Source organism: Sorex fumeus, unplaced genomic scaffold (genome assembly GCF_029834395.1).
Source record: "Sorex fumeus unplaced genomic scaffold, SorFum_2.1 ptg000240l, whole genome shotgun sequence".
Taxonomy (NCBI): domain Eukaryota; kingdom Metazoa; phylum Chordata; class Mammalia; order Eulipotyphla; family Soricidae; genus Sorex; species Sorex fumeus.
In genome coordinates, this window is record NW_026606297.1 from 11,606,770 (window position 1) to 11,627,514 (window position 20,745).

At 35.3% G+C, this 20,745-nt stretch overlaps 1 non-coding gene and 1 pseudogene across 1 annotated transcript; both read left to right on the top strand.

Annotated features, from left to right (window-relative positions):
* Positions 1 to 9,830: 9,830 nt before the first annotated feature.
* LOC130018172 (coiled-coil domain-containing protein 91-like) lies at positions 9,831 to 20,326 on the top strand (annotated as a pseudogene).
* Positions 10,069 to 10,234, top strand: LOC130018179 (U1 spliceosomal RNA). Its single transcript, XR_008791488.1, has one exon. It is a non-coding gene; the product is annotated as a U1 spliceosomal RNA (small nuclear RNA).
* Positions 20,327 to 20,745: the final 419 nt, after the last annotated feature.

A 20,745-nucleotide genomic window follows, 5' to 3' on the forward strand; every position in this document is an offset into this window, starting at 1 on the left:
TGTGTGTGTGGCTCCCACATACCTAACTTTTGGCCATTTACTTTCTTGGTAAACTTTGCCCCAAGTTTTTTGGGTATGGCCAAAGGCACAGCAGAATGTTGGGGTATCTGGAAGTCTGAAGGCACCATCAGGCTGCTGATGCACTCGCTTCACAGGTACAGATTGTTCTGCTGGTGGCACCATACCCTCGTATGCTCACTATTTCTATTCTTATTATCAAATATTATTTTCACTAACCCTTAAATATGCATGTCTCTTGTGACATACTTCAGCTATCTGCCAAAGACATTAATAAATATAGTAGACCCGAAATGACAGTGTGTCAATTTAAACGCACACATCAATGTTGTTCACACATTTCAGCTAGACATCTTGAAACAGGGGAGTTTCATAAATACAAATTCAAACTAGTTTGCAAGAATATTGTGATAAGAAATGCACATCAAGTTAATCCACTATACAAAAAGCTAAACAACTACCATAAAAGTAAATGAAAGTATTGAGGACAAATGGATGCTTCCTTACCCATAAACTTACAACTTATATGTGAGTAAGTCCCAGTCTAATCATTGAAGTCAAATTGAAAAGAGTTTCCCAGTAACCAGTAGATGTGTCAGGTGGAGAAAACAGTTTACAATATTAAAATAATTGTATTGATTTTACAACTAAAACAGCACATTTAGTACATTTATTTTTAATAAAATTAATGATTTGGATATGGAAATCATAACAGCTATTAACAACTAGCTGTGAATTTTGAATTCTGCCTCATATATTTAATCATGTAATATATTTTTACTCTATGAGTTTAATGTTATTTCTCAAATAGAAACATAAAGACCCAAACAACAATTTCTACAAATTAAGTCAACTAGATGGACCAGTATGAAAAACAGATATATTCTAATGATCTAATTCCTTCAGAACATTTGCATTCTAATTCACAGTTAAACACATTGCATTGCCAACATACTCATTTATTACTTTGAATATTTTTGGTGGGCCTCCTATATTTTGCTTAAGTCAAATACACTATGCATTTGAATTAGACCTCCCTTGGTTTTTTCACCTGTCAAACTCTATTCTATTATAACAACATCAAAAGCTTAACTGTCTCTCCTGACCTAATTTTTCCTCAAGTGGCCAGATAAAAGGGAGTAAAAAATAAATTATGAAACCATCAGTTGCAATACAAGTAAGTAAATATGAAAGAGGTTAATGAGCAGACAAAGATCAAACAAGCTTAACCAAAATAACAAGCACACTCTTCCTAATGACTGCAAATGTTCACAAGACTTTTACTTTTATCCTGTAAAATAAAACATCCTAAAACACAATGAATTATATTGAAATATGAATGATTAATGCCTCCAGGGCAAGGTTCATTACCCTTATGCTTTTATCTTCATGCTCCTAAGCTCACAGCAAGAAACTTGTTTCTCACAATTCTTTCTACATCAAAGCTTTATATCAGATCAGAAATGCTATTTTTGTTTGGTCATTTATTTAAAGACAATCAGTAATACTAAGGTACAAACTGTCACTTGCCTATATAATCCCCAATTGATCAAAGATAAAATAGAATTATCATGAAACCTAAGGTCTCAAAGACCACCTTAATTTCATTGCCTCATTTTTCTGCTTCTTATAACATATATTTTATAATGAACTTTTCAATCATGGACTATTATAAATTTTATGTACATAGATAATTCAAAGACTAGCAATAATAAGCATAAAAAAACTAAATTTTTGACCTCTAACTATGCTCCAGAAATAAGAAAAAGCTTTTCAATTTTATAGTTACTCATTATAGTATAATGTGTGTCTGGCCAATATCGTCACGGTCACGGTATTCCAGTTGTTCATTGATTTGCTCGAGCAGGCCCAGTAATGTCTCCATCACGAGATTTGTTGCTACTGTGTTTGGCATATTGAATATGTCACGGGTAGCTTGCCAGGCTTTGCCGTGCTGGCGAGATACTCTCGGTAGTTTGCTGGGCTCTCCAAGAGGAGCGGAGGAATTGAACCCGGCTCATCCGGGCCAGCTGCATGCAAGGCAAACGCCCTACTGCTGTGCTATCACTCCAGCCCCTGGCCAATACAGATTGGTCAAAATGAAAGACTGTACAAGACATTAAGTGAAACATTGTTCTAAAATATATAAAGAATATGACTTACATAAAATTTTAAATACATTATGTAAAACTATTTTAAAAAATCTTTCATGTAGATTAATCCTTCTAATTGTTTTCAAGGTGTTTCTAAGATGCATCATACTTCGTTCAAATTTTATCTTTGTTATTCAAATTTTATCTTTGTTCTATTTTGTGATGAGAATCAATATTGTAGAAATATCATTTTCACTATAAAGTACTTCCAAGATTATAAACATTGCTTCTTTATTTCCCTAGGTTCTTTATGCTCTTTCCTATATCCATATACACAGCTTAATAACCGTGAAAGGTTGAAAAGACATCTCTAGTTTGAGAATGTGTCATTCATATAATTGCTTCCTTTTCTAGTGACTTATATTCCACACTTACAAGACAAAGATATTGGAAAACTGTTTATAGCTTCACCCACTGTCCATAATGATGTTGTATCACCATCTGTGAAGCATGTATTTAAACTTAAGTACACTAAAGTAAGTGAAGATGTACCCAAGGTTTTTTGTCTCCTACCCTACTTTGGCTGAAATTTCCACAAAAGTTTATAGCAGCTTTCTTATTACCTATTCTAGAATCTTCATGCTCTTTGTTAGGAAGTAAACCTATATATGCATATATATATATATATAATCATTTTATTGTCACTTTTTAGTGGTGATTTTATAATGTGATTTTAATATTATTTACTCAACACTGCTTATAGTCATTTTTTCAATTTAAAAGCAATTTAATAAGACTATAATCATAATATTTCATAATAAGTTAAGGTGTGATTTGAAATAAAATCTATTGGAGGACACTACAAGCAAATCTTGGGACCCAGGACCACTTGTGATGATGAGCTATGCATATGCAAGACTATGGAGTAACAGGGCTCAAATCCTTGATCTTCTGGCATAAAGACTAATTTAGCAGTATTTAATCCAGAGAAACTAGGTAATGATGACAATAATACAATGGTCATTAAAGAAATCTATCTCAGGCACTTTTAGGGTGATATGATCGTAGGCTAATAAAATCTGACCCAAACAATGAACATCAAATTGACAATTACCTGACTTTGTTGACTAACAATAGTTTCTTCTTTATGTTGATTAGTATACCAATTTATAAACTATAATTTTGGGTTAGGTTTCTAAAAAACCGCTCCAGGTGAGGGGGGTCACTCATAGTAATACTTAGTCAATAGAGCTGACACTTTAGAAAGTGTCAATAGCCATTATTTATTGAGTCATTATACTGGTAATGCTTATTTGGTTTTTAATATTAATCTAACTAGTTCTCTGCAATTAATTTTCAGTTATCCAGGGGACATTATATTAATAAGCAAAACACATGAATGCAGTGTCATAGAATTTTTATTTCAAAATTATTACTTTTGAACTCAGTGAAGATTAATTGATATCCAGAGTAATTGCACAAAGTGTTTTAGGACAGGGGTGGAGCTATAGCACAGCAAGTGAGGTGTTTGCCTTGTATGCAGCCAACCTGAGTTCAATTCCCAGCATCCCATATGGTCCTCTGAGTACTGCCGGGAGTGATTCTTGAGTGTAGAGCCAGAAGTAACCCCTGTGCATTGCTGGGTGTGACCCAAAAATTACTTTAAAAAAAGTGTTTTAGGACAAGTACTGTAACCAATATCATAGCAGAAGTGTGTGCTGAAAGAATTCAAATATTTAAATTGTGTAATAAGTACCAAAGTTTGAGGAAGAGTGCAATTGTTTGTACCCAAATTTTGTACATTTAAGCATAAACTACTTTTGTTTTGTTTTGTTTTGAGGTCACAGCCCAAGAACCTCAAGACTTACTTTTGGCTTTGTACTCAGAGATAAATCCTAGCGGTGCTTAGTGAACCATATGTGGTACTGGACCCATTTTATTATGTCTCCAGCTCTTTGTACTACTTGTTTAAGATGAAAATCAACCACAATAATTATTTTAAAAATTACATGTTATTTTATAATATACATTATATTATAATGATGGAGTGATGATCGAACAGCGGTAGGGTGTTTACCTTGCATGTGGCTGGCCCGGCAGACCCAAGTTCAGCTCCTCCACCCCCTCAGAGAGCCCTGCAAGCTACCGAGAGTATCTCACCCGCACAGCAAAGCCTGGCAAACTACCCGTGGCATATTCAATATGCCAAAAAGAGTAATAAAAAAGTCTATCAATGGAGACATTACTGGGCCAGTTCAAGCAAATTGATGAATAATGGGAGAACAGTGTAACAGTGATACAGTGATTTTTATAATATCCAGATGCTCATGCTTCTTTATTACATGTAGTAACTTATCCAAATGATTCACATAAGGATAAATGACTTATCTGTTTAAAAATTAAAGTGAATAATTTTCATCATAAAAGAAAAAGTTACAACTCTATACACACATATATAAACACATGTGAACCACTGGGTATTACACAATAAAATATTATTATTATTTCATAGAGGATAGGGCATTTGCCTCGCACTCAGCCAACCAGGCCAACCCGGGTTCAATTCCTCCATCTCTCTTGGAGAGTCCGGCAAGCTACTGAGAGTATCTCACCCACACAACAAAGCCTGGCAAGCTACCCGTGACGTATTTGATATTCCAAACAGAGTAACATCAAGTCTCACAATGGAGATGTTACTGGGCCCACTTGAGCAAATCGATGAACAACGGGAGGACAGTTTAGTGCTATTCATCCAAATTTGATGATGACCTACAATCCATTTACACTGAATTACTCTACTATTTTAATTTTGTCTTATTTATGAATTTGATTTTAGGTAACTATTTTAAAACTTTAAGATGCATTAATATATACCTGCATTTCACTGCATCCAGTTATTTAAACTTCATTGGAATAAACATTTCTAATAAATGGAGATTCATAAAAATAGTAATTAAGATAACAAGATGCAAGATTAATGAAAACAAATTTATTTCCCATGATCTTTTTCCTGTGACAGTCTAATTTTAAACAAAACAATAATTCTATTATAGACAATATTTAATTTTTATTTTCAGAGAAAATATGCAAGAATTGTAAGGCCTCGAGGTGCTTGCATGCACTCAACCTAATGACAGGAATAATTTTCCATAAGAGACTTATGATTCTGCTGAAAAATAAAAATTTTGTGGAGTTCATTCTACACAACTCAATTTACAGCTGCTCCATCTCAAGTTATTTCCTACTTTACTTTTTATTTTCCCTAATAATGCATTTCCTATAAAACCCAGCTCCTGGAAGAGAACAGTGCAGAGTCTCCTGCCTCTACAACTGGCTGTCCTCACCAGGGCCCCTTGGAGGAGGGTGGGTTGAGTTTCCTTCCCCACCCCAAGCAGATCCCCGACAACTGAAGACCTCCAATTCTAGCCACAGTCATGCTTAAGACCACTCTCCACATGTTCGGACAAGCCTCACACATGAAGGAACTGGCAGAGGAACCCAGGTGTGTGGGACCCGGGGCTTAGATCTCCAACCCTGCTCAGATTGGGACTGGGCCTCCTCAACCCAGACCCTCTATCTTCCTGTATGTAGGCGTTACACCCCCCAACTGCCCCCTGGGCCGTGTAATCCCATCAATGGTCAAGACCCACCGACTGTAAAACCCAGTCCTTGGAAGCGTGAGGCCGCAAATGCGGCCACACGACATCTTATTATTTAGTTCTTACTCTGGAGAGCCTGTCAGAGTAGCAAAAATATCCTGCCACATGGCAGAGTCTGGCAAACTCCACATGGCGTATTCAATATGCCAAAAACCAGTAACAATGATGGGTCTCATTCTCCTTACCTTGAAGGAGCCTTGAATGTGGCTTTCTAAAATCACAGGGCTAGGATGAAGAAGACGTTACTGGTGCCTGCTCGGAAATCGATTAACAACAGTGATTAATGCATTTCCTAATTTGCCACAGTTTACATATTTATGTTGCTTGTTTCCTCTTTCACTATAATATAATCTTTGCAAAACATAGAATGTTTACCTTTTCTGATCCATGTGCATAATTAGATGTAAAGTAATACAGACACCTTGATTAGGTTCTATCTAGTATATTCACTACAAATTAAATGATGGCATGGCCATGGGGAAACATAAATTGTCTATATTTTACAACTACCTTACTAGAGTGTATGTTCTATTAATTTTTAATCTGTAATCCTGTATTTTAAAACAGTAACAACAAGTTTCACAATGGAGATGTTACTGGTGCCCACTGGAGCAAAGCAATGGACAGTGGGAGGATAGCACTACAGTGCTACAATCCTAGATTATTTGCTATGCAGATCATCTAGGTAAATATAAATATAAATTAACCACTCTAACATTTTATCCATATATTATAACATCATTTAAAATTTTTTCAATAATTGAAAAAATTGAGATATTTTCCTATGATTATTATAAAAATACTGATGCGTATCAGATAATGTCAGAACTGGCAGCAATTCTGGATTTCCCAAACTATTCTTTTGCCATAAACCATTTATTCTTTATACATTGCAATCAGTGTATTTGATCTAGTTTTAAAATGTTCAACATCTATATCCCCAATGCTTATAAAAATTAAATAATGACAGAGAGTATATTTGCATCTTCGTAGAATTAATGCTTATTGAAATAAAATGTTTTAGGGAAAAATCCAAGCAAGTGACTGTAGTCTTGAAACATACTGATTTTTTTTCCCCATACTTCATGAATAAAATGGATGGAGCAGAGAAAAAAAATCTTCAAAAAGAAAAGTAGTTGACAAATGAAAGCTACTCCTTCCATGACCTTAAAATAATCTAATAGTTCTCCATTATTACACTAAGGAATTACTGCAACTTTATTTTTGGTCCTGACTGAATAAGGGCTCACCTTTTGATGGTTGCCATTTTCTGCTTTTTGTGGGTTATAACTGACTTGACATTTGTGGTGTTCAATGTGTCTTTTTAATGTGAAGGAATCATCTGTGCATTAATGAACTGGCTTGATGTATCTGCCAAACCTTTCAAAGAAGCAATTAAGTCTCTGTAAGAACTTGCTTGAATGGCACGATTTATTGTAATCGAAGAAGTAGAGAAAGTATAAACAAAAAGTAATTAATTTTTAAGGCTAGCAATCAAGTAATGCAACATAAGAAATGCATTTTGAACACTCTCAACATAGAATACAACAACAACATGCTAATTTTAATATGTCTCATCGTTTCAAATATTACTTTCTGAAAAAGCTCCAATATTTTTGCTGTTGAAAATTTAAATTATAATAATGGGCATAGGGTTTTCATCTATCAGGCTTGCAAACAAAATAGACACAGAAAAAACATGAATATTCAGAGTTATGATAGAAGTAGTGAAGTGAATACAACTTGACATTACTAATGGTGGGGTGATCTGCAGTCTTGTCATTGGTTGATAAATCTGCAACACATCTAAAAAGTGTGCTGTATACTACAGTCCATCAAACTCCTCTTTCTAGTTAACCATCAATATAACAAAAAAGCCATTGATTCCTGAGGATTCCTAAGGCATTTGCTATCTTTTTTATATCTACCATGAAAGCAAACATTTGTGGTGTCTAAGAAGAGAAAAATGACAAGTTCAACTAGTACTGCATCCATTCAATTGTATCATTTTGATGGAAATTACCTAGAAAAATGCATTTTACATTTAGCATATATTATGCTCTTTTTTTTTGCTACTCACTAATTCATTTATCTGGAGCTATTATGAGACATTTTAATTTTAAACTCTAATATTGCTTTAAATTACTAACTGATCACTTTCATTATAGTAGTGTACTCAAAGTTCCAGTGGTCGTATGAGGTAGAGCGAAGATCAAATATATGTGTGACTAGAAAAATCTATGCCCTTAGACTATGAAACAGACTGACAATTTAGTGATGATGTAATATTACTAAATAAAACTAGTATCATGACTAAACTCTTAGAACTTTAACTGGATTGTTGTACTTTCATCTCTCTTTATTTCTTCCAGGCCATATTACTACTGCTACGTAAGTAATATGAATGCAATTGATGAGGTACAAATATTAATTGGTAGGACTCATTTTTTCTTCAAGTCTTTTAATAGGATATTTTTTTAATTAACCTTGATTTTGTCTTAAACTATTATCAGTATACTAGGGCTGGAGCGATAGCACAGCGGGTAGGGCGTTCGCCTTACAAGCGGCCAACATGGCCGACCCGAGTTCGATTCCTCCGCCCCTCTCGGAGAGCCCGGCAAGCTACCGAGAGTATTGGATATGCCAGACACAGTAACAACAAAGTCTCCAATGGAGACGTTACTGGGCCCGCTCGAGCAAATCGACGATCAACGGGAGGGCCTTTATTATTTATTTTATTTAGAGTATACATTGTAATGTTTTCTCCAGCAGGAATCTGTACTTCTATGGGATTTAATTCTGCACTGAAGAATTATTTAATAAATCAGATTATTAGGATATTGTTATTCTATAGGATAAAAGGTAAAGGCCCTCCCGTTGATCGTCGATTTGCTCGAGCGGGCCCAGTAACGTCTCCATTGGAGACTTTGTTGTTACTGTGTCTGGCATATCGAATACTCTCGGTAGCTTGCCGGGCTCTCCGAGAGGGGCGGAGGAATCGAACTCGGGTCGGCCATGTTGGCCGCTTGTAAGGCGAACGCCCTACCGCTGTGCTATCGCTATTCTATAGGATATGCATATGAAAAAAATATATATGTATGTAGCACTCTAGGGCTGTCCACCCATTATTCACCAATTTGCTCAAGCGGGCACCAGTAACGTCTCCATTGTGAGACTTCTTGTTACTATTTTTGGCATATTGAATATGCTTCTGGAAGCTTGCCAGACTCTGCTGTGCAGGCGGGCTACTCTCAGTAGCTTGCGGAATCTCCGAGAGGGATGGAGGAATTGAACTGGGGTTGGCCGCATGACACCCTGCCCAGTGTGCTATCACTCCAGCCCATATATATATGTATATAAACAAAATTTCATATATATAAAAGATCACATATATTTATCTATCTATTTATCTATCTATCTATATATATATAGTTTTATACTATAATTAGAAAAGGAACTGAAGAAAGTTAACACCTAGAAAAAATTCTTGTGATCTTTTTAATTATAGTTAATTCAATTACATTTATTTGGGGCCAGCACAGAGGGGCAAATGGAGTAAGCCACCTCCAGCATGCTTGGGTGCTATTTCTAACTCTGCTTTCAGTTTTCAACGGTGAATCCTTGCAATACTTAAGGAATCATACGCAGTGTGAGACCTGTATCTACCCAGGGTCTGCTACATGCAAGAAAAGTGCCTTGCTTCCTATACAATAACTCTGGCCCAACTTAATTTTTGTGGCATATTTTCTTACTATTATACCCTCACATGGAAGTCTGAATTCAAGATGACAGAGGCTATCATGATATGCCACAGTGATTGACGGTTAGTCAGTTATTTGTTGTTGCCATTTTGTTTAGGGGTCCACCCGGCAGTGCTCAGGGCTCACTCCTGGCTCTGCACTCAGTGATCACTCCTGGAAGTTTTAAGGGACCATATGAGGTTCTAAGATCAAAGCCAGGTCTGCTATGTGCAAGGCAAATGCCAATACTGTCATTATTTATAAGTAAATGAAATGCTACACTAAGAAAAAATAAAATCATGTAATTTGCAGCTACGTGGATGGACCTAAAAGGTATTAAGCTAAGTATGTCAGAGAGAAGCCAAAATCCAGATAATCTCACTCATCTGCTGAAATATAAATAAATAAGAAAGAAATATAAAGAAATGTAAAGAAGGAAATAGTATCATGAAAAATGGCAGACCCTTGGCCTGTGATTATAAAATTTGTTAAAGAGGAACATGTGGAGGAGGGAGGGAATGAAAATCCAACTTGAGATGGCAGATAGCAGGAGGGGTAATATTTACATGGCACGGGAGAGACCAGGATCACAAAGGTGGTTTTCCAAGAGTGAGATTCATGAATTCCACCCCAGAAGTGCTGCTCCCTGTGATTTTTCCCAAACGTGGTAAATTTGACTGTATAACTTGTGGTAGTGGGGAACTGAATTTGTAATTTATCCCTGAGGAAAGGGCAAAAGAAACAGTGGTGGAGGGTCTTAGATACTTTATATGTGGTGTGGTTAGTATCATTTTACCTTAATCCCATAGTCATTATTACTTCTATAATCATATTACATTAGTTATAATTCAAAAATAGCTTAAATAAAAATAAATAAGTTAACAAAAATTTTAAGGTATGTGATGATTGGGGAGATATTTCTAAAGGGCCGCATAATGGCATAATGGTAATTAACCAATTGTTTCTCCAAATAATTTCCAGAAGTTGAAAAATAAAGTTGTTAATTTTTCAATAGTTTCTTATTATATATATATTATCAGAAAATATATCTGATATCATCAGATACATATCTACATTATAGATATATATCTGATAATCATATATGTTTTGCTACTTCTTAGACTCATCTACTGTTTTCAAAACTGCTTTATCCCTTCCACGTCACTGGAAAAATCTTTGGGACATGACCAAAAATTATGACCATTTTCTCTTAATTTTTTAGGTAAATTTTAAGGAAATTAATGCTCATGAATGTCACAGCTTACCAGGTATTAGATTTGCTATAGTTAGAAACACTCATATTTATTTAAAAAAAATCTCTTTGTTACCTTCCTTTCATGTTAATCTTGGGAAGCATTAGGAAGAAAGCAATATTTGCCTCTTTTCCATTTAATGATGATGGATGTCAAGAATACAAGTGATACTATGATCTGCCACATACTTTTGATGTTTTAATATTTATGAACATAATGCACAAATTTAGAATAGCATTTACCATGGAAAAGTAAAATCCTCCCTCTGCCTCCTTTCAGAAGTTATCCTGGTTCATTAAACTGTGGCATGAGAATGTGACAGTGGGAGATGGCCTTATATTAGAAAAAAATTGAAAAAGAAATAAAATCAAATGTTTTTAAGGAATTCTTTAACTGAGGCTCAACATTGCCTTCTGGTGTCTGCACTGAACATGCTTAAATGAACAGAAAACTTGATCTGAGTGATTCAGAACTACAGCTGCTCTCTTCCAAAAACACTATTAAAATAACATCTTTCCCGTCGTACATAGAAGAGCAGCATCTTTTGAGACTAGATAATGAGTAAAAATATGCTCCCCAAATGTGACAAACCAGGCTTTATATTTATTGAGCACATCAATAACTGTTCATTTGAGGAAAGAAAAAATATTTGATTTTTTTCCAAGATTAAATATGCTCTTAGGTATCTTATAAATGTGATAGATATATGTTAGAAAATAATATTTTGCTTTTAGGTCTTTATGACAAATCAATGCACCCAAATATGGTCTAAATAGAAAAGATATGATATACAAGCAATGATCTCCTTTTATATATATATGTATATATATATATTTGTGTATATATATATATATGCATCCACATGACCTCTTATACACTAGTTCTCCTTCTCAGAGAACCGTCCGGCTACCGAGAGTATCTACCTGCCCTCATGGCAGAGCCTGGCAAGCTCCTATGGCATATTTGATACACCAAAAACAGTACCAATGATGTGTCTCATTCCCCTGACCCTGAAAGAGCCTCCAATGTGGCATATTTGGGGAGGACGAGTAAGGAGACGCCACTAAAATCTCAGGGCTAGGATGAATACAGACGTTACTGGTACCCACTCGAGCAAATCGACGAATAATGAGATGGGTTTGCTCAGGGATCATTCCTAAAGGGGTTGAGTACCTTACCCTTTGTGGGTAAAGTACTGTACTAACTCTCTGGCCCCATCCATTTATTTATTTATTTATTTATTTATTTATTTATTTATTTATTTATTTTTTAATAATTGTCTTTGATTTCATGTGCTACTTGTTCTCTTATGAAAGAGGCTTAGTTTGAGCCAGGGAGAGAGTTCAGATGGTTGGAGTACCTGCTTAGCACGACAGAGAGCCTGGGTTTGCTCCTAGCATCACACTTGCTCATGCCTTGCACCAAGAAACCTAGTTCTTCCAGTATGATTGAGTCCTGCATAGCAGAGCTGAATACAGAGACTCAGGCTAGTACTGAAGGGCTACTTGGGATTAACCTCCAAGCCTCCAAGGACCACTGTGGAATCTGCCCCCCAAAAAGACCATGTCTCAGAGAAAACAAAATTAAGGAGTCAAATACCATTTAAAAAGAATATATTAATATTTACATTTTCATAATGCTCAAAGAAATGAAAGCACAGCATGATATGGTCAAGGAAAGCCTGTGGCAAATCACACAATTCTATTACAGTTAATAAAAATAAATTGCTTAAGCATCAATTCTTATCAGTAGTTTACTATAGAATTTCTATAAATCTGGAAAATCAGTCACTAAGGAAAGGACATATTGTTAATTCACATTAAATAACAGTTAATATTACAAGTAGGAAAACATATATAATCGTGAAAAAAATGGAATGAGAAAAGTACATTTACTATAATTTAATAAAAACTCAGAGGAGAAAAATCTAAATGAAGTATATATGCTCAGAGCTTACTCCTGGATCTGTCTTATGGACCACTTCTGGCTGTGCTCCTGGGATCATATGCGGTCCAAGAATAAACCTGAGTTAAGGCAAGTACCTGTCTGTTGTACTTATGGATCAAAATCAAAACATGCACCAATTTTGTTCTAGCAGATTAGGTGATGTATTTTGGACATACAAAAATGGCTGTTGGGTGTTGTGAGGACCCTCCCAGGGTGGGAGAAGCATGCTAAAAGTAGTCTATAGACCAAACATGATTGCCACTCAATGCCTCTCTTGCAAAACACAGTACCCAAAAGAAGAGAGAGAGAACAAGGGGGAATACCCTGCCACAGAGGCAGGATGGGACGGGAAAGGAGGGATGGGGGGGGGATGCTGGGACCCGTGGTGATGGATGACGGGCACTGGTGGAGGGATGGGCACTTGATCATTGTATAACTGAAACCCAAGCACAAAATTTGTAAGCCTATAACTGTACCTCATGGTGTTTCACTAATAAAAAAAAGAAAAAAAAATGGCTGTTGGTATACTTCTGATGTCCCTTACAAAAATTAACTCAAAATGCGTCATAACTTATTTTCTGGCAAAACCAAACACTTACAATGCTATTTAAATCCAAATGGTTGTTTCTGAGTTATTAAGTAAATATATGAAAATTAAATAATTTTTTGACTATAATTTACATGGGAAATAATGTGGTTGAAGCAATCATGTTGTGGGCAACATACTTACCCTACACACCGCCAACCCACATTCCAAACCCAGGACCCTACATGGTGCTCTGACCACCACCAGTAGTCATCTTGGTTCTGAGCACAGAACCAAGAGTAAATCCTGAGCACCACTGAGTATAGCCTAAAATACGCAAACCAAAAAATAAATGCAGACAAGATATGCATGAATATGAGAAAGAATGCCTTACCAGACTTATTAGTGTCCTTAGAAGTAGAACTCAGAAGATTAAACTATTAGTCTTGTTTGTTAACCCCTCTCCCCCAAGAAAAAAATAGTCTTCTGTTTTATCTAATTTCAGAGTCAATATTTATAATATTGGGGAGAGGGTCCTGGGAAGTAGGCCCGATGTGCTCTGAGAATTAAGTACAAAGGGATGACCTTAATAAGGTAGAAAGAATGTCACAAGTTTGAAGACTGCTCATAGGGCGGCAATTTAAAAAGCAGACTTTTGAAGACTGTGAAAACTGCTTAATAAAGTTTAAAATAACCCTGGGATGACCAAATAATGGTGGCCAGTCAGTAAAGGGAACTTTAGGGTCTGAAGCTCAGGAGAAAAATTAGAGCAGGTGGCAAGCATTTGGGAATCATTATCACTGTGAAAGTTGAAAATATGATAATGGATTATACTGTTCATATGTGGTGTGCATACATTGAAAAGAGAAATGAAAGGGATACAATCCCAGGATAACACTAAGTTTTAAGAGCAAGGCAAAAAGAGAGGGTTCATGAAGAATGAAAGGGAACATAGGTGGCGAGAGAATTACAAGAAATATCACATGGTCTTTAATGTGACCCACAATGTAGTTTAGCTGCACTCTTAGTACCTATCAAGAAATGTAAGTACCAAGTCCTTGGCGCTTTGCTGAAATTACAACTTTTTTGATATAACCTTTGGAGTATACAGTTTATCCATTCTACATAATTTATCTCTGGTACATATCAAAATGTCTGAGGTTGCAAATATAAAGTACTCTATTTCAGTTTCCTTAGAATGGTAGTTTTTGTCATTATGGTAGACTATACTATGAAACTTGTTAAACTTTTTCCTATATTTTTTGTAAGGATATAGTGCTCAGTAAATTGTTTCCTGTGTGTGTGTGAGAATTGTTGTTGCAATAGGACTGAAGCTCAATAAAACTTCTCTCTTATGTTATAACCCTATAATTTATTATGCTGCCTAAAATTTGGTCTTTACACTGAATAGAAGAGAAAAATAAATGTTCTAATGTTGACTTATGAAAACATTATTTTTTTCATTTAACCCTTGCTAGGATTTTAAAACCTATTATGCATTCTATTACTGATTTTTCATTATTTCATTTTGTAAGATGAATTTTATTATATTATGAAAGTCCCGTTATGCTGAATATATTACATACTCATTGATATTTATCACATCTTCCTCTATTCTGGAAACTGTCATGAGCTGAACAGAATATAACACTAACCTGACTTATATTCTCTTGGGCATCATCTTAGTTTTGGCTAATGCAAGCTATATGATAGATGTGGAAGATTAGAAGACTGGAAGAGTGTGACATTTAAATCATTTAAATATTTGCTATTTGTTTGCTTTGCTTAGTAAGTGACTTCATGATTTTTTTAAATACAACATTACTGTCATTTTACTTTCACCCAGTGGTATAGAATTCTCCAATTTCTGGTTACAAACCATTGCCCCTTATCCTAAAAGTTGGATTTGGCATTGACTCTCTGCTACTGAAAAAGGTGCTCATCTATCTTTTTTTGTCTGAAACTTTTCAATCTTTGACAATTGGTATTTCAATATATCTTCCACAAATGCTTTCGATAAAGGATCAAACTATACAAACTCTCCTGTGCACTGCTCAATTAATGACTGTCAAGATTCTCCACATTTTAATTTTAAAAGATCCAGATTTTATCATATGCACATATTTGTATGTATATATGTATACATTAGTGAAAATTATACAAAATAAATAATTTATACTTTTAGAAGCCAACTTTCCAAATCCAAAATAAAAACAGAAATTTACAGAGGCATCTCTTAATGACCAAAGCTACTGTTGCTTATTTCCCTCTAAAGTCATGTAGGGTGTTTGCCTTGCACGCAGCCGAATTCAATTCCTCTGTCCCTTTCAGAGAGCCCAGCAAGCTACCAAGAGTATCCCGCCCATACAGCAAAGCCTGGTAAGCTACCCGTGAAGTATCCGATATGCCAAACACAGTAACAAGAAGTCTCACAATGGAGACTTTACTGGGCCCGCTCCAGCAAATCGAAGAACAATGGGAGGACAGTGCTACAGTGCTGAAAGTCATGTAGAGAAATGAAAGTTAACTTAAAGTTAGCTTCCACATTCACCCCAATTATCCCTGTCTCCTCATAGTCACACCCTTGTGTTTTTCTTTCAACATTGTACTTAGGATTTCCTGTGTGAGAAAATGTTCAGATGCATATCACCAAGCAAATACTATGTGTAACTAGAGCAAAATAGGGCACAAAAGCAGTGAACAGGTTTTCATTCTCTTATAGAAAATCTTAAAAGAATAGGACTGAGTTAGATTCAACTTACTCGTTATACTGGAATATAGTAAATGGTTACAGCAACCAGCACTGTAGCACTGGAGCCCAGTTGTACATCAATTTGCTCAATGGGGACCTGTAATGTCTCCATTGTGAAACTTGTTACTGTTTTTGGCATATCGGATGCACCATGGGGAGCTTGCCAGGCTCTGCCTTGCGGGAGTGATACTCTCAGTAGCTTGTCGGGCTCTCTGAGAGGGAAGGAGGAATTGAACCAGGGTCAGCCGCATGCAAGGCAAACACCCTACTCTCTGTGCTATTGATCCAGCCCACAGCAACCAGAGGAAAACCAAATGAAGAAAAGTACTGTCCACTCTTGGCTCTTTGGTCAAGAATCAGAACTGGCTGGTTCTCTGACAGGCTCGGAGAAACATATGGAGTGCTGGGGATGGAATGGATGGAGGAAAATACAATGTAAAGATTCATGTAAACCTCATGAAGTTTTCAGCTTTATTTTATTTCACCATTCTAAGAAAGAGAAGACTTTATTTCCAGAGTAGGAGTCTTATTTGAGTTTCTGCAGAAAACAGAACAGATCCTATTTGTCAAGAATATTGTATGTTATCACTAAGCTTAGTTGGAGATACTTTAAAAAAGAACCAAGGAATAATATATTTTCCTCTAATTTAGAAGTCAGGCCATATGTGGTGATTATAGTTCAGAAAAACTGCTGCAAAATAACATAAAATCTCCATACTTCTGTGGCAAATATCATCAATGTATAAGATAAATTTGAAATAATATACTATCCAACATAACTAACATAAAAAATAAGAATAAAATTTAAAAAGTAGAAGAATGGAAATATTTAAAATTATAATAAAATCAATAAAGGATATCATAAAAAGAATATAAAAGTTCAATGTAATTACAGATATTTCTTTAATAACTAAAATAAAACTTGCAAACTTTTTTTCTAATCTCGCTATGAAGACAACAGTAAAAATATAATGGATATAATCACAAAATAAAGGGAAGAAGTTAAGATAACATGGAAATACATAGGCAGCTACTATAGATATTTGAATGACAATAAATAGGATAATCTAGAAGAAGTGCTCAGATTGTTGTAATACCACAACCTTGCAATGCTGACTGAGGAGGAAGAACATAAATTACAAACAATATCTGATAATAATAAAATGTCTCCCCTGAAACAAAAACTATTTTTGTAGATGATTTTACTGTGAATTTTGTCAAATATTCAAGAATATTCTAATTTCCAATCTTGTCAAAATCCCCCCAAACCTAATATAAGCAAGTATTCCCAAATAATATTTGGTGAGGGGACACACTTTCTTGAACGCTGCACACCCAGAGTCAATCCCTAGCATCCCTGTGGGCATCTCCTGGTGGGTTTGGAGCACCACAGGGATGCTGGGAATTGACTTTGGGTGTGCAGTGTTCAAGAAAGTGCTTTATCCTCTATACTATCCCTAAAACATTATCCTGGTAACAAAAACAAACAGGGAAACAAAAGCAGTTACTATACTGAAGTTTAAAAAATAAAGTCTCTCACTATCAAAATGCAAAAATTTTCAAGGATTTATTTTTAACTGAAGTAATCATGTTATGTAATTTATATATTTCAAGTGGGAGTTATATCAGAGATAGAAAGATGGTACGGTATTCACAATAAAATAAAGTATATCATCAAGAGGAAAGACAAAAGCAACATGATCATAACAATAAGAACATAGACAACAGTACAAGATTGACTATTCATCTATAAAAATAGGATATAATAATATGTATAAAAATCTAAAGCCTTTAATTAAAATGAGTAGAAACAGCAAAATGATTCAACCAAGTGTCAGGTTACAAAATATATATATATACATAAATATATATACATATAAAACATATATAAATATATATGTATATATTTATATATATATCACTGTCACTGTCACTGTCCTCCCATTGTTCATCAATTTTCTCAAGTAGGCCCAGTAACATCTCCATTGTGACACTTGTTACTGTGTTTGGCATATCGAGTATGTCAGGGGTAGCTTGCCAGGCTTTGCCGTGCGGGCGAGATACTCTGGGTAGCTTGCCGGGCTTTGGGGGGCGGAGGGGAATCAAACCTGGGTCAGCCGGGTCAGCCACGTGAAAGGCAAATGCCCTAAATGTGTTGTATTTCTTTTTATAAGCAATGAAAATTAAAATAAAAAAAAAATTAAGATGACAACCCTACTTGAAATAAAGGGGGGAAAAATCACATCAAAAATTAAGTTCTTAGGGGCTGAGGCAAACGCAGTGGGAAAGGCATTTGCCTTGCATGCAGCCAACTGGCGTTTAAGTTCCTTGCATCCCATATGATCCCCAAGAACCACCAGGAGTAGCTCCTCACAGTGCAGATTGCAGGCCCAGGAGTAACCTCTGTATATACTTGGGTGTGTCTGCCCCCCCAAAAAGTTAATTTTCTAAGAAAAATTTTAAGAGATTGAAATATTATGTATAAAACTGTTTTAAAACATTGCTAAATAAATATAAGAAAAACAGATATGCCAAATAAGTAGATCCTATGCCCAATGATTGGAATTTTTTATTAAGTTAAAATGACAGTGTTATCCATTGACAATTTAGAAATTTATTGGATGCAAAATCATTACGTTTCTTTTTTTACAGAAAGCATACCCTATTGATACTTATAGGGAGCTGCCAAAGACAGTCAATAATTAAAATATGTTTGAAAAAACGGAATATTGCACATCCTAATTTCAAAATATAATTAGAAAGATATATTAACAAACAGTTTTATAGTGCAATATATGCATAATATGAATATACGTTACACACATATATAATACATAGTATATATATATGTATATATAATTAAAAGCCCAGAAAAATATGACACATATAAAGATAATTAATTTATTACAAAGATGTCAATGGTCATACCATAGTAAAACAAAAGACTCTTCAACAAACAGTTCTGGATAACCTGAATAGGCACATGCAAAACAATTAAGCTCTACGACCGTCTCACTTTATCCATTAAACAAGATGTAAAATAGATTTAAGTTTTAGCTCTTAGACCTAAAACCTTAAAATATACAGAAAAAAATATACTCAATACATGGTTCAACACTAACTACACTGAAGTCCTTGGGAACTTAACTCTAGTCTCAAAAAAAAAAAAAGATAATAATTGAGGCCTCCTCCCTCTTCACTCTGCAGATTGCAAGATTCCTGCTTCTCCTGTAGCTGAGTACCGTTTCCTGGAAAAACATAAGCAAGAGCTGGAATACATAAGGAAGGCCGGCCATGAAGCCCTCAGCATCATCGTGGGCGAGTACAAGGTCCTGCTTCAGTGCTCCATCCAGCAGCAAGTAGAAGCCAGGAAGAAAAAGTACATCTCTACCCTAGAAAAGCAGGCACACAGGTGTGAGGAGCTCTTAGACGCCTAGCATCAGAGACTTCTTGAAATGCTAGATAAAGAGAAGGAACTCTTAAAGGACAAAATAAAGGAAGCTTTGGTTCAGCAGTCTCAGGAACAGAAGGAAATATTAGAAAAAATGTTTGGAAGAAGAAAGACAAAGAAACAAAGAAGCATTAGTGTCTGCTGCAAAGCCTGAGAAAGAAGCAGTGAAGGATGCAGTTTTAAAAGCCATTGAAGAAAAAAGGAAAAACTTAGAAAAAAAAAACCATGCTGAAGAATGGGAGTTATGGAAGACGGAGCATACGAAATATCAGGAAGAAGTTTCACAGGCGATCCAGAAGGGTGGTAAGGGAGAGATAAGGGAGATCAGCTAGGAAACAGTGAAGGCAGCAAGAATGGAAGAACAGAAACGAAGCCAAAAGGCTGTGGAAGAGGCCTTGAGAAGAAGGAGAAATGAGCTGATAGAGTATATTAAAGGAACAGAAAAGACTTGATCAAGTCATCTGCCAGAGAGGCCTGTCCAGCTTGTAACTGTTCCTCTCCTGTGCGCAAAAACAGTTAAGTGCTTTCATCACTACAGAACCAGTTGACATTGAATAAAAACACTTGACCAGTCACCCCCACTGGCAGTGGCTGTCATTAGACCTCGAAAATAGATGTTGCGACTTAGAAAGATGTTTTTGTTTTCTTTTAAACCCTTGGAGAATTGATTTCTACTGCAAAGATAAACTAAAATAATATTTTTAAAAAACAACCAAGAATTTTAATTTTAAAAAGAAGAGAATTTTTATTTACTTTCTTGTTTTCACCTTTGCATTTACTATTTTATTAATAGTAGTAGCAACAGCAACAGAAAGGATGATGTAACCAAAAATCCGCTGAGAATCGCCAGATTACCAAGAGTTGATTAAGTTAACCTAGTAAATGCTGCCTTTTCTTTTGACTGTTTACTGCATTGTATTTGACAAAAGTTGTAAATATACACTTAAAACTTCATGATTATTTCTGATGCTAGAGTGCAATTATGTATTTATTTGATTTTAAGAATAGAATGAAATAGATTTCAATATCACCACTTTATCTTGATGGTGGATCTAACTTTATATTGGTGGTGGGTATCGCTGATGGAGCTCTAAATGGGAATAACCACTGGGGAACAGAACATTGATATCAAAGAATAATTCTTAGCATTAAGACTTTTCTGTTGTTGGACCCATGTGTTTTATTGATTGCAATTAAAAGTACTAAAAATTATACTGACTAAATTTTGATCCAATGTACCACTTAAAAGGGTGCAGTTATATGCTTATTTTCTTTTTTCTTACAGTCACCTCAAATCAGTAGTATA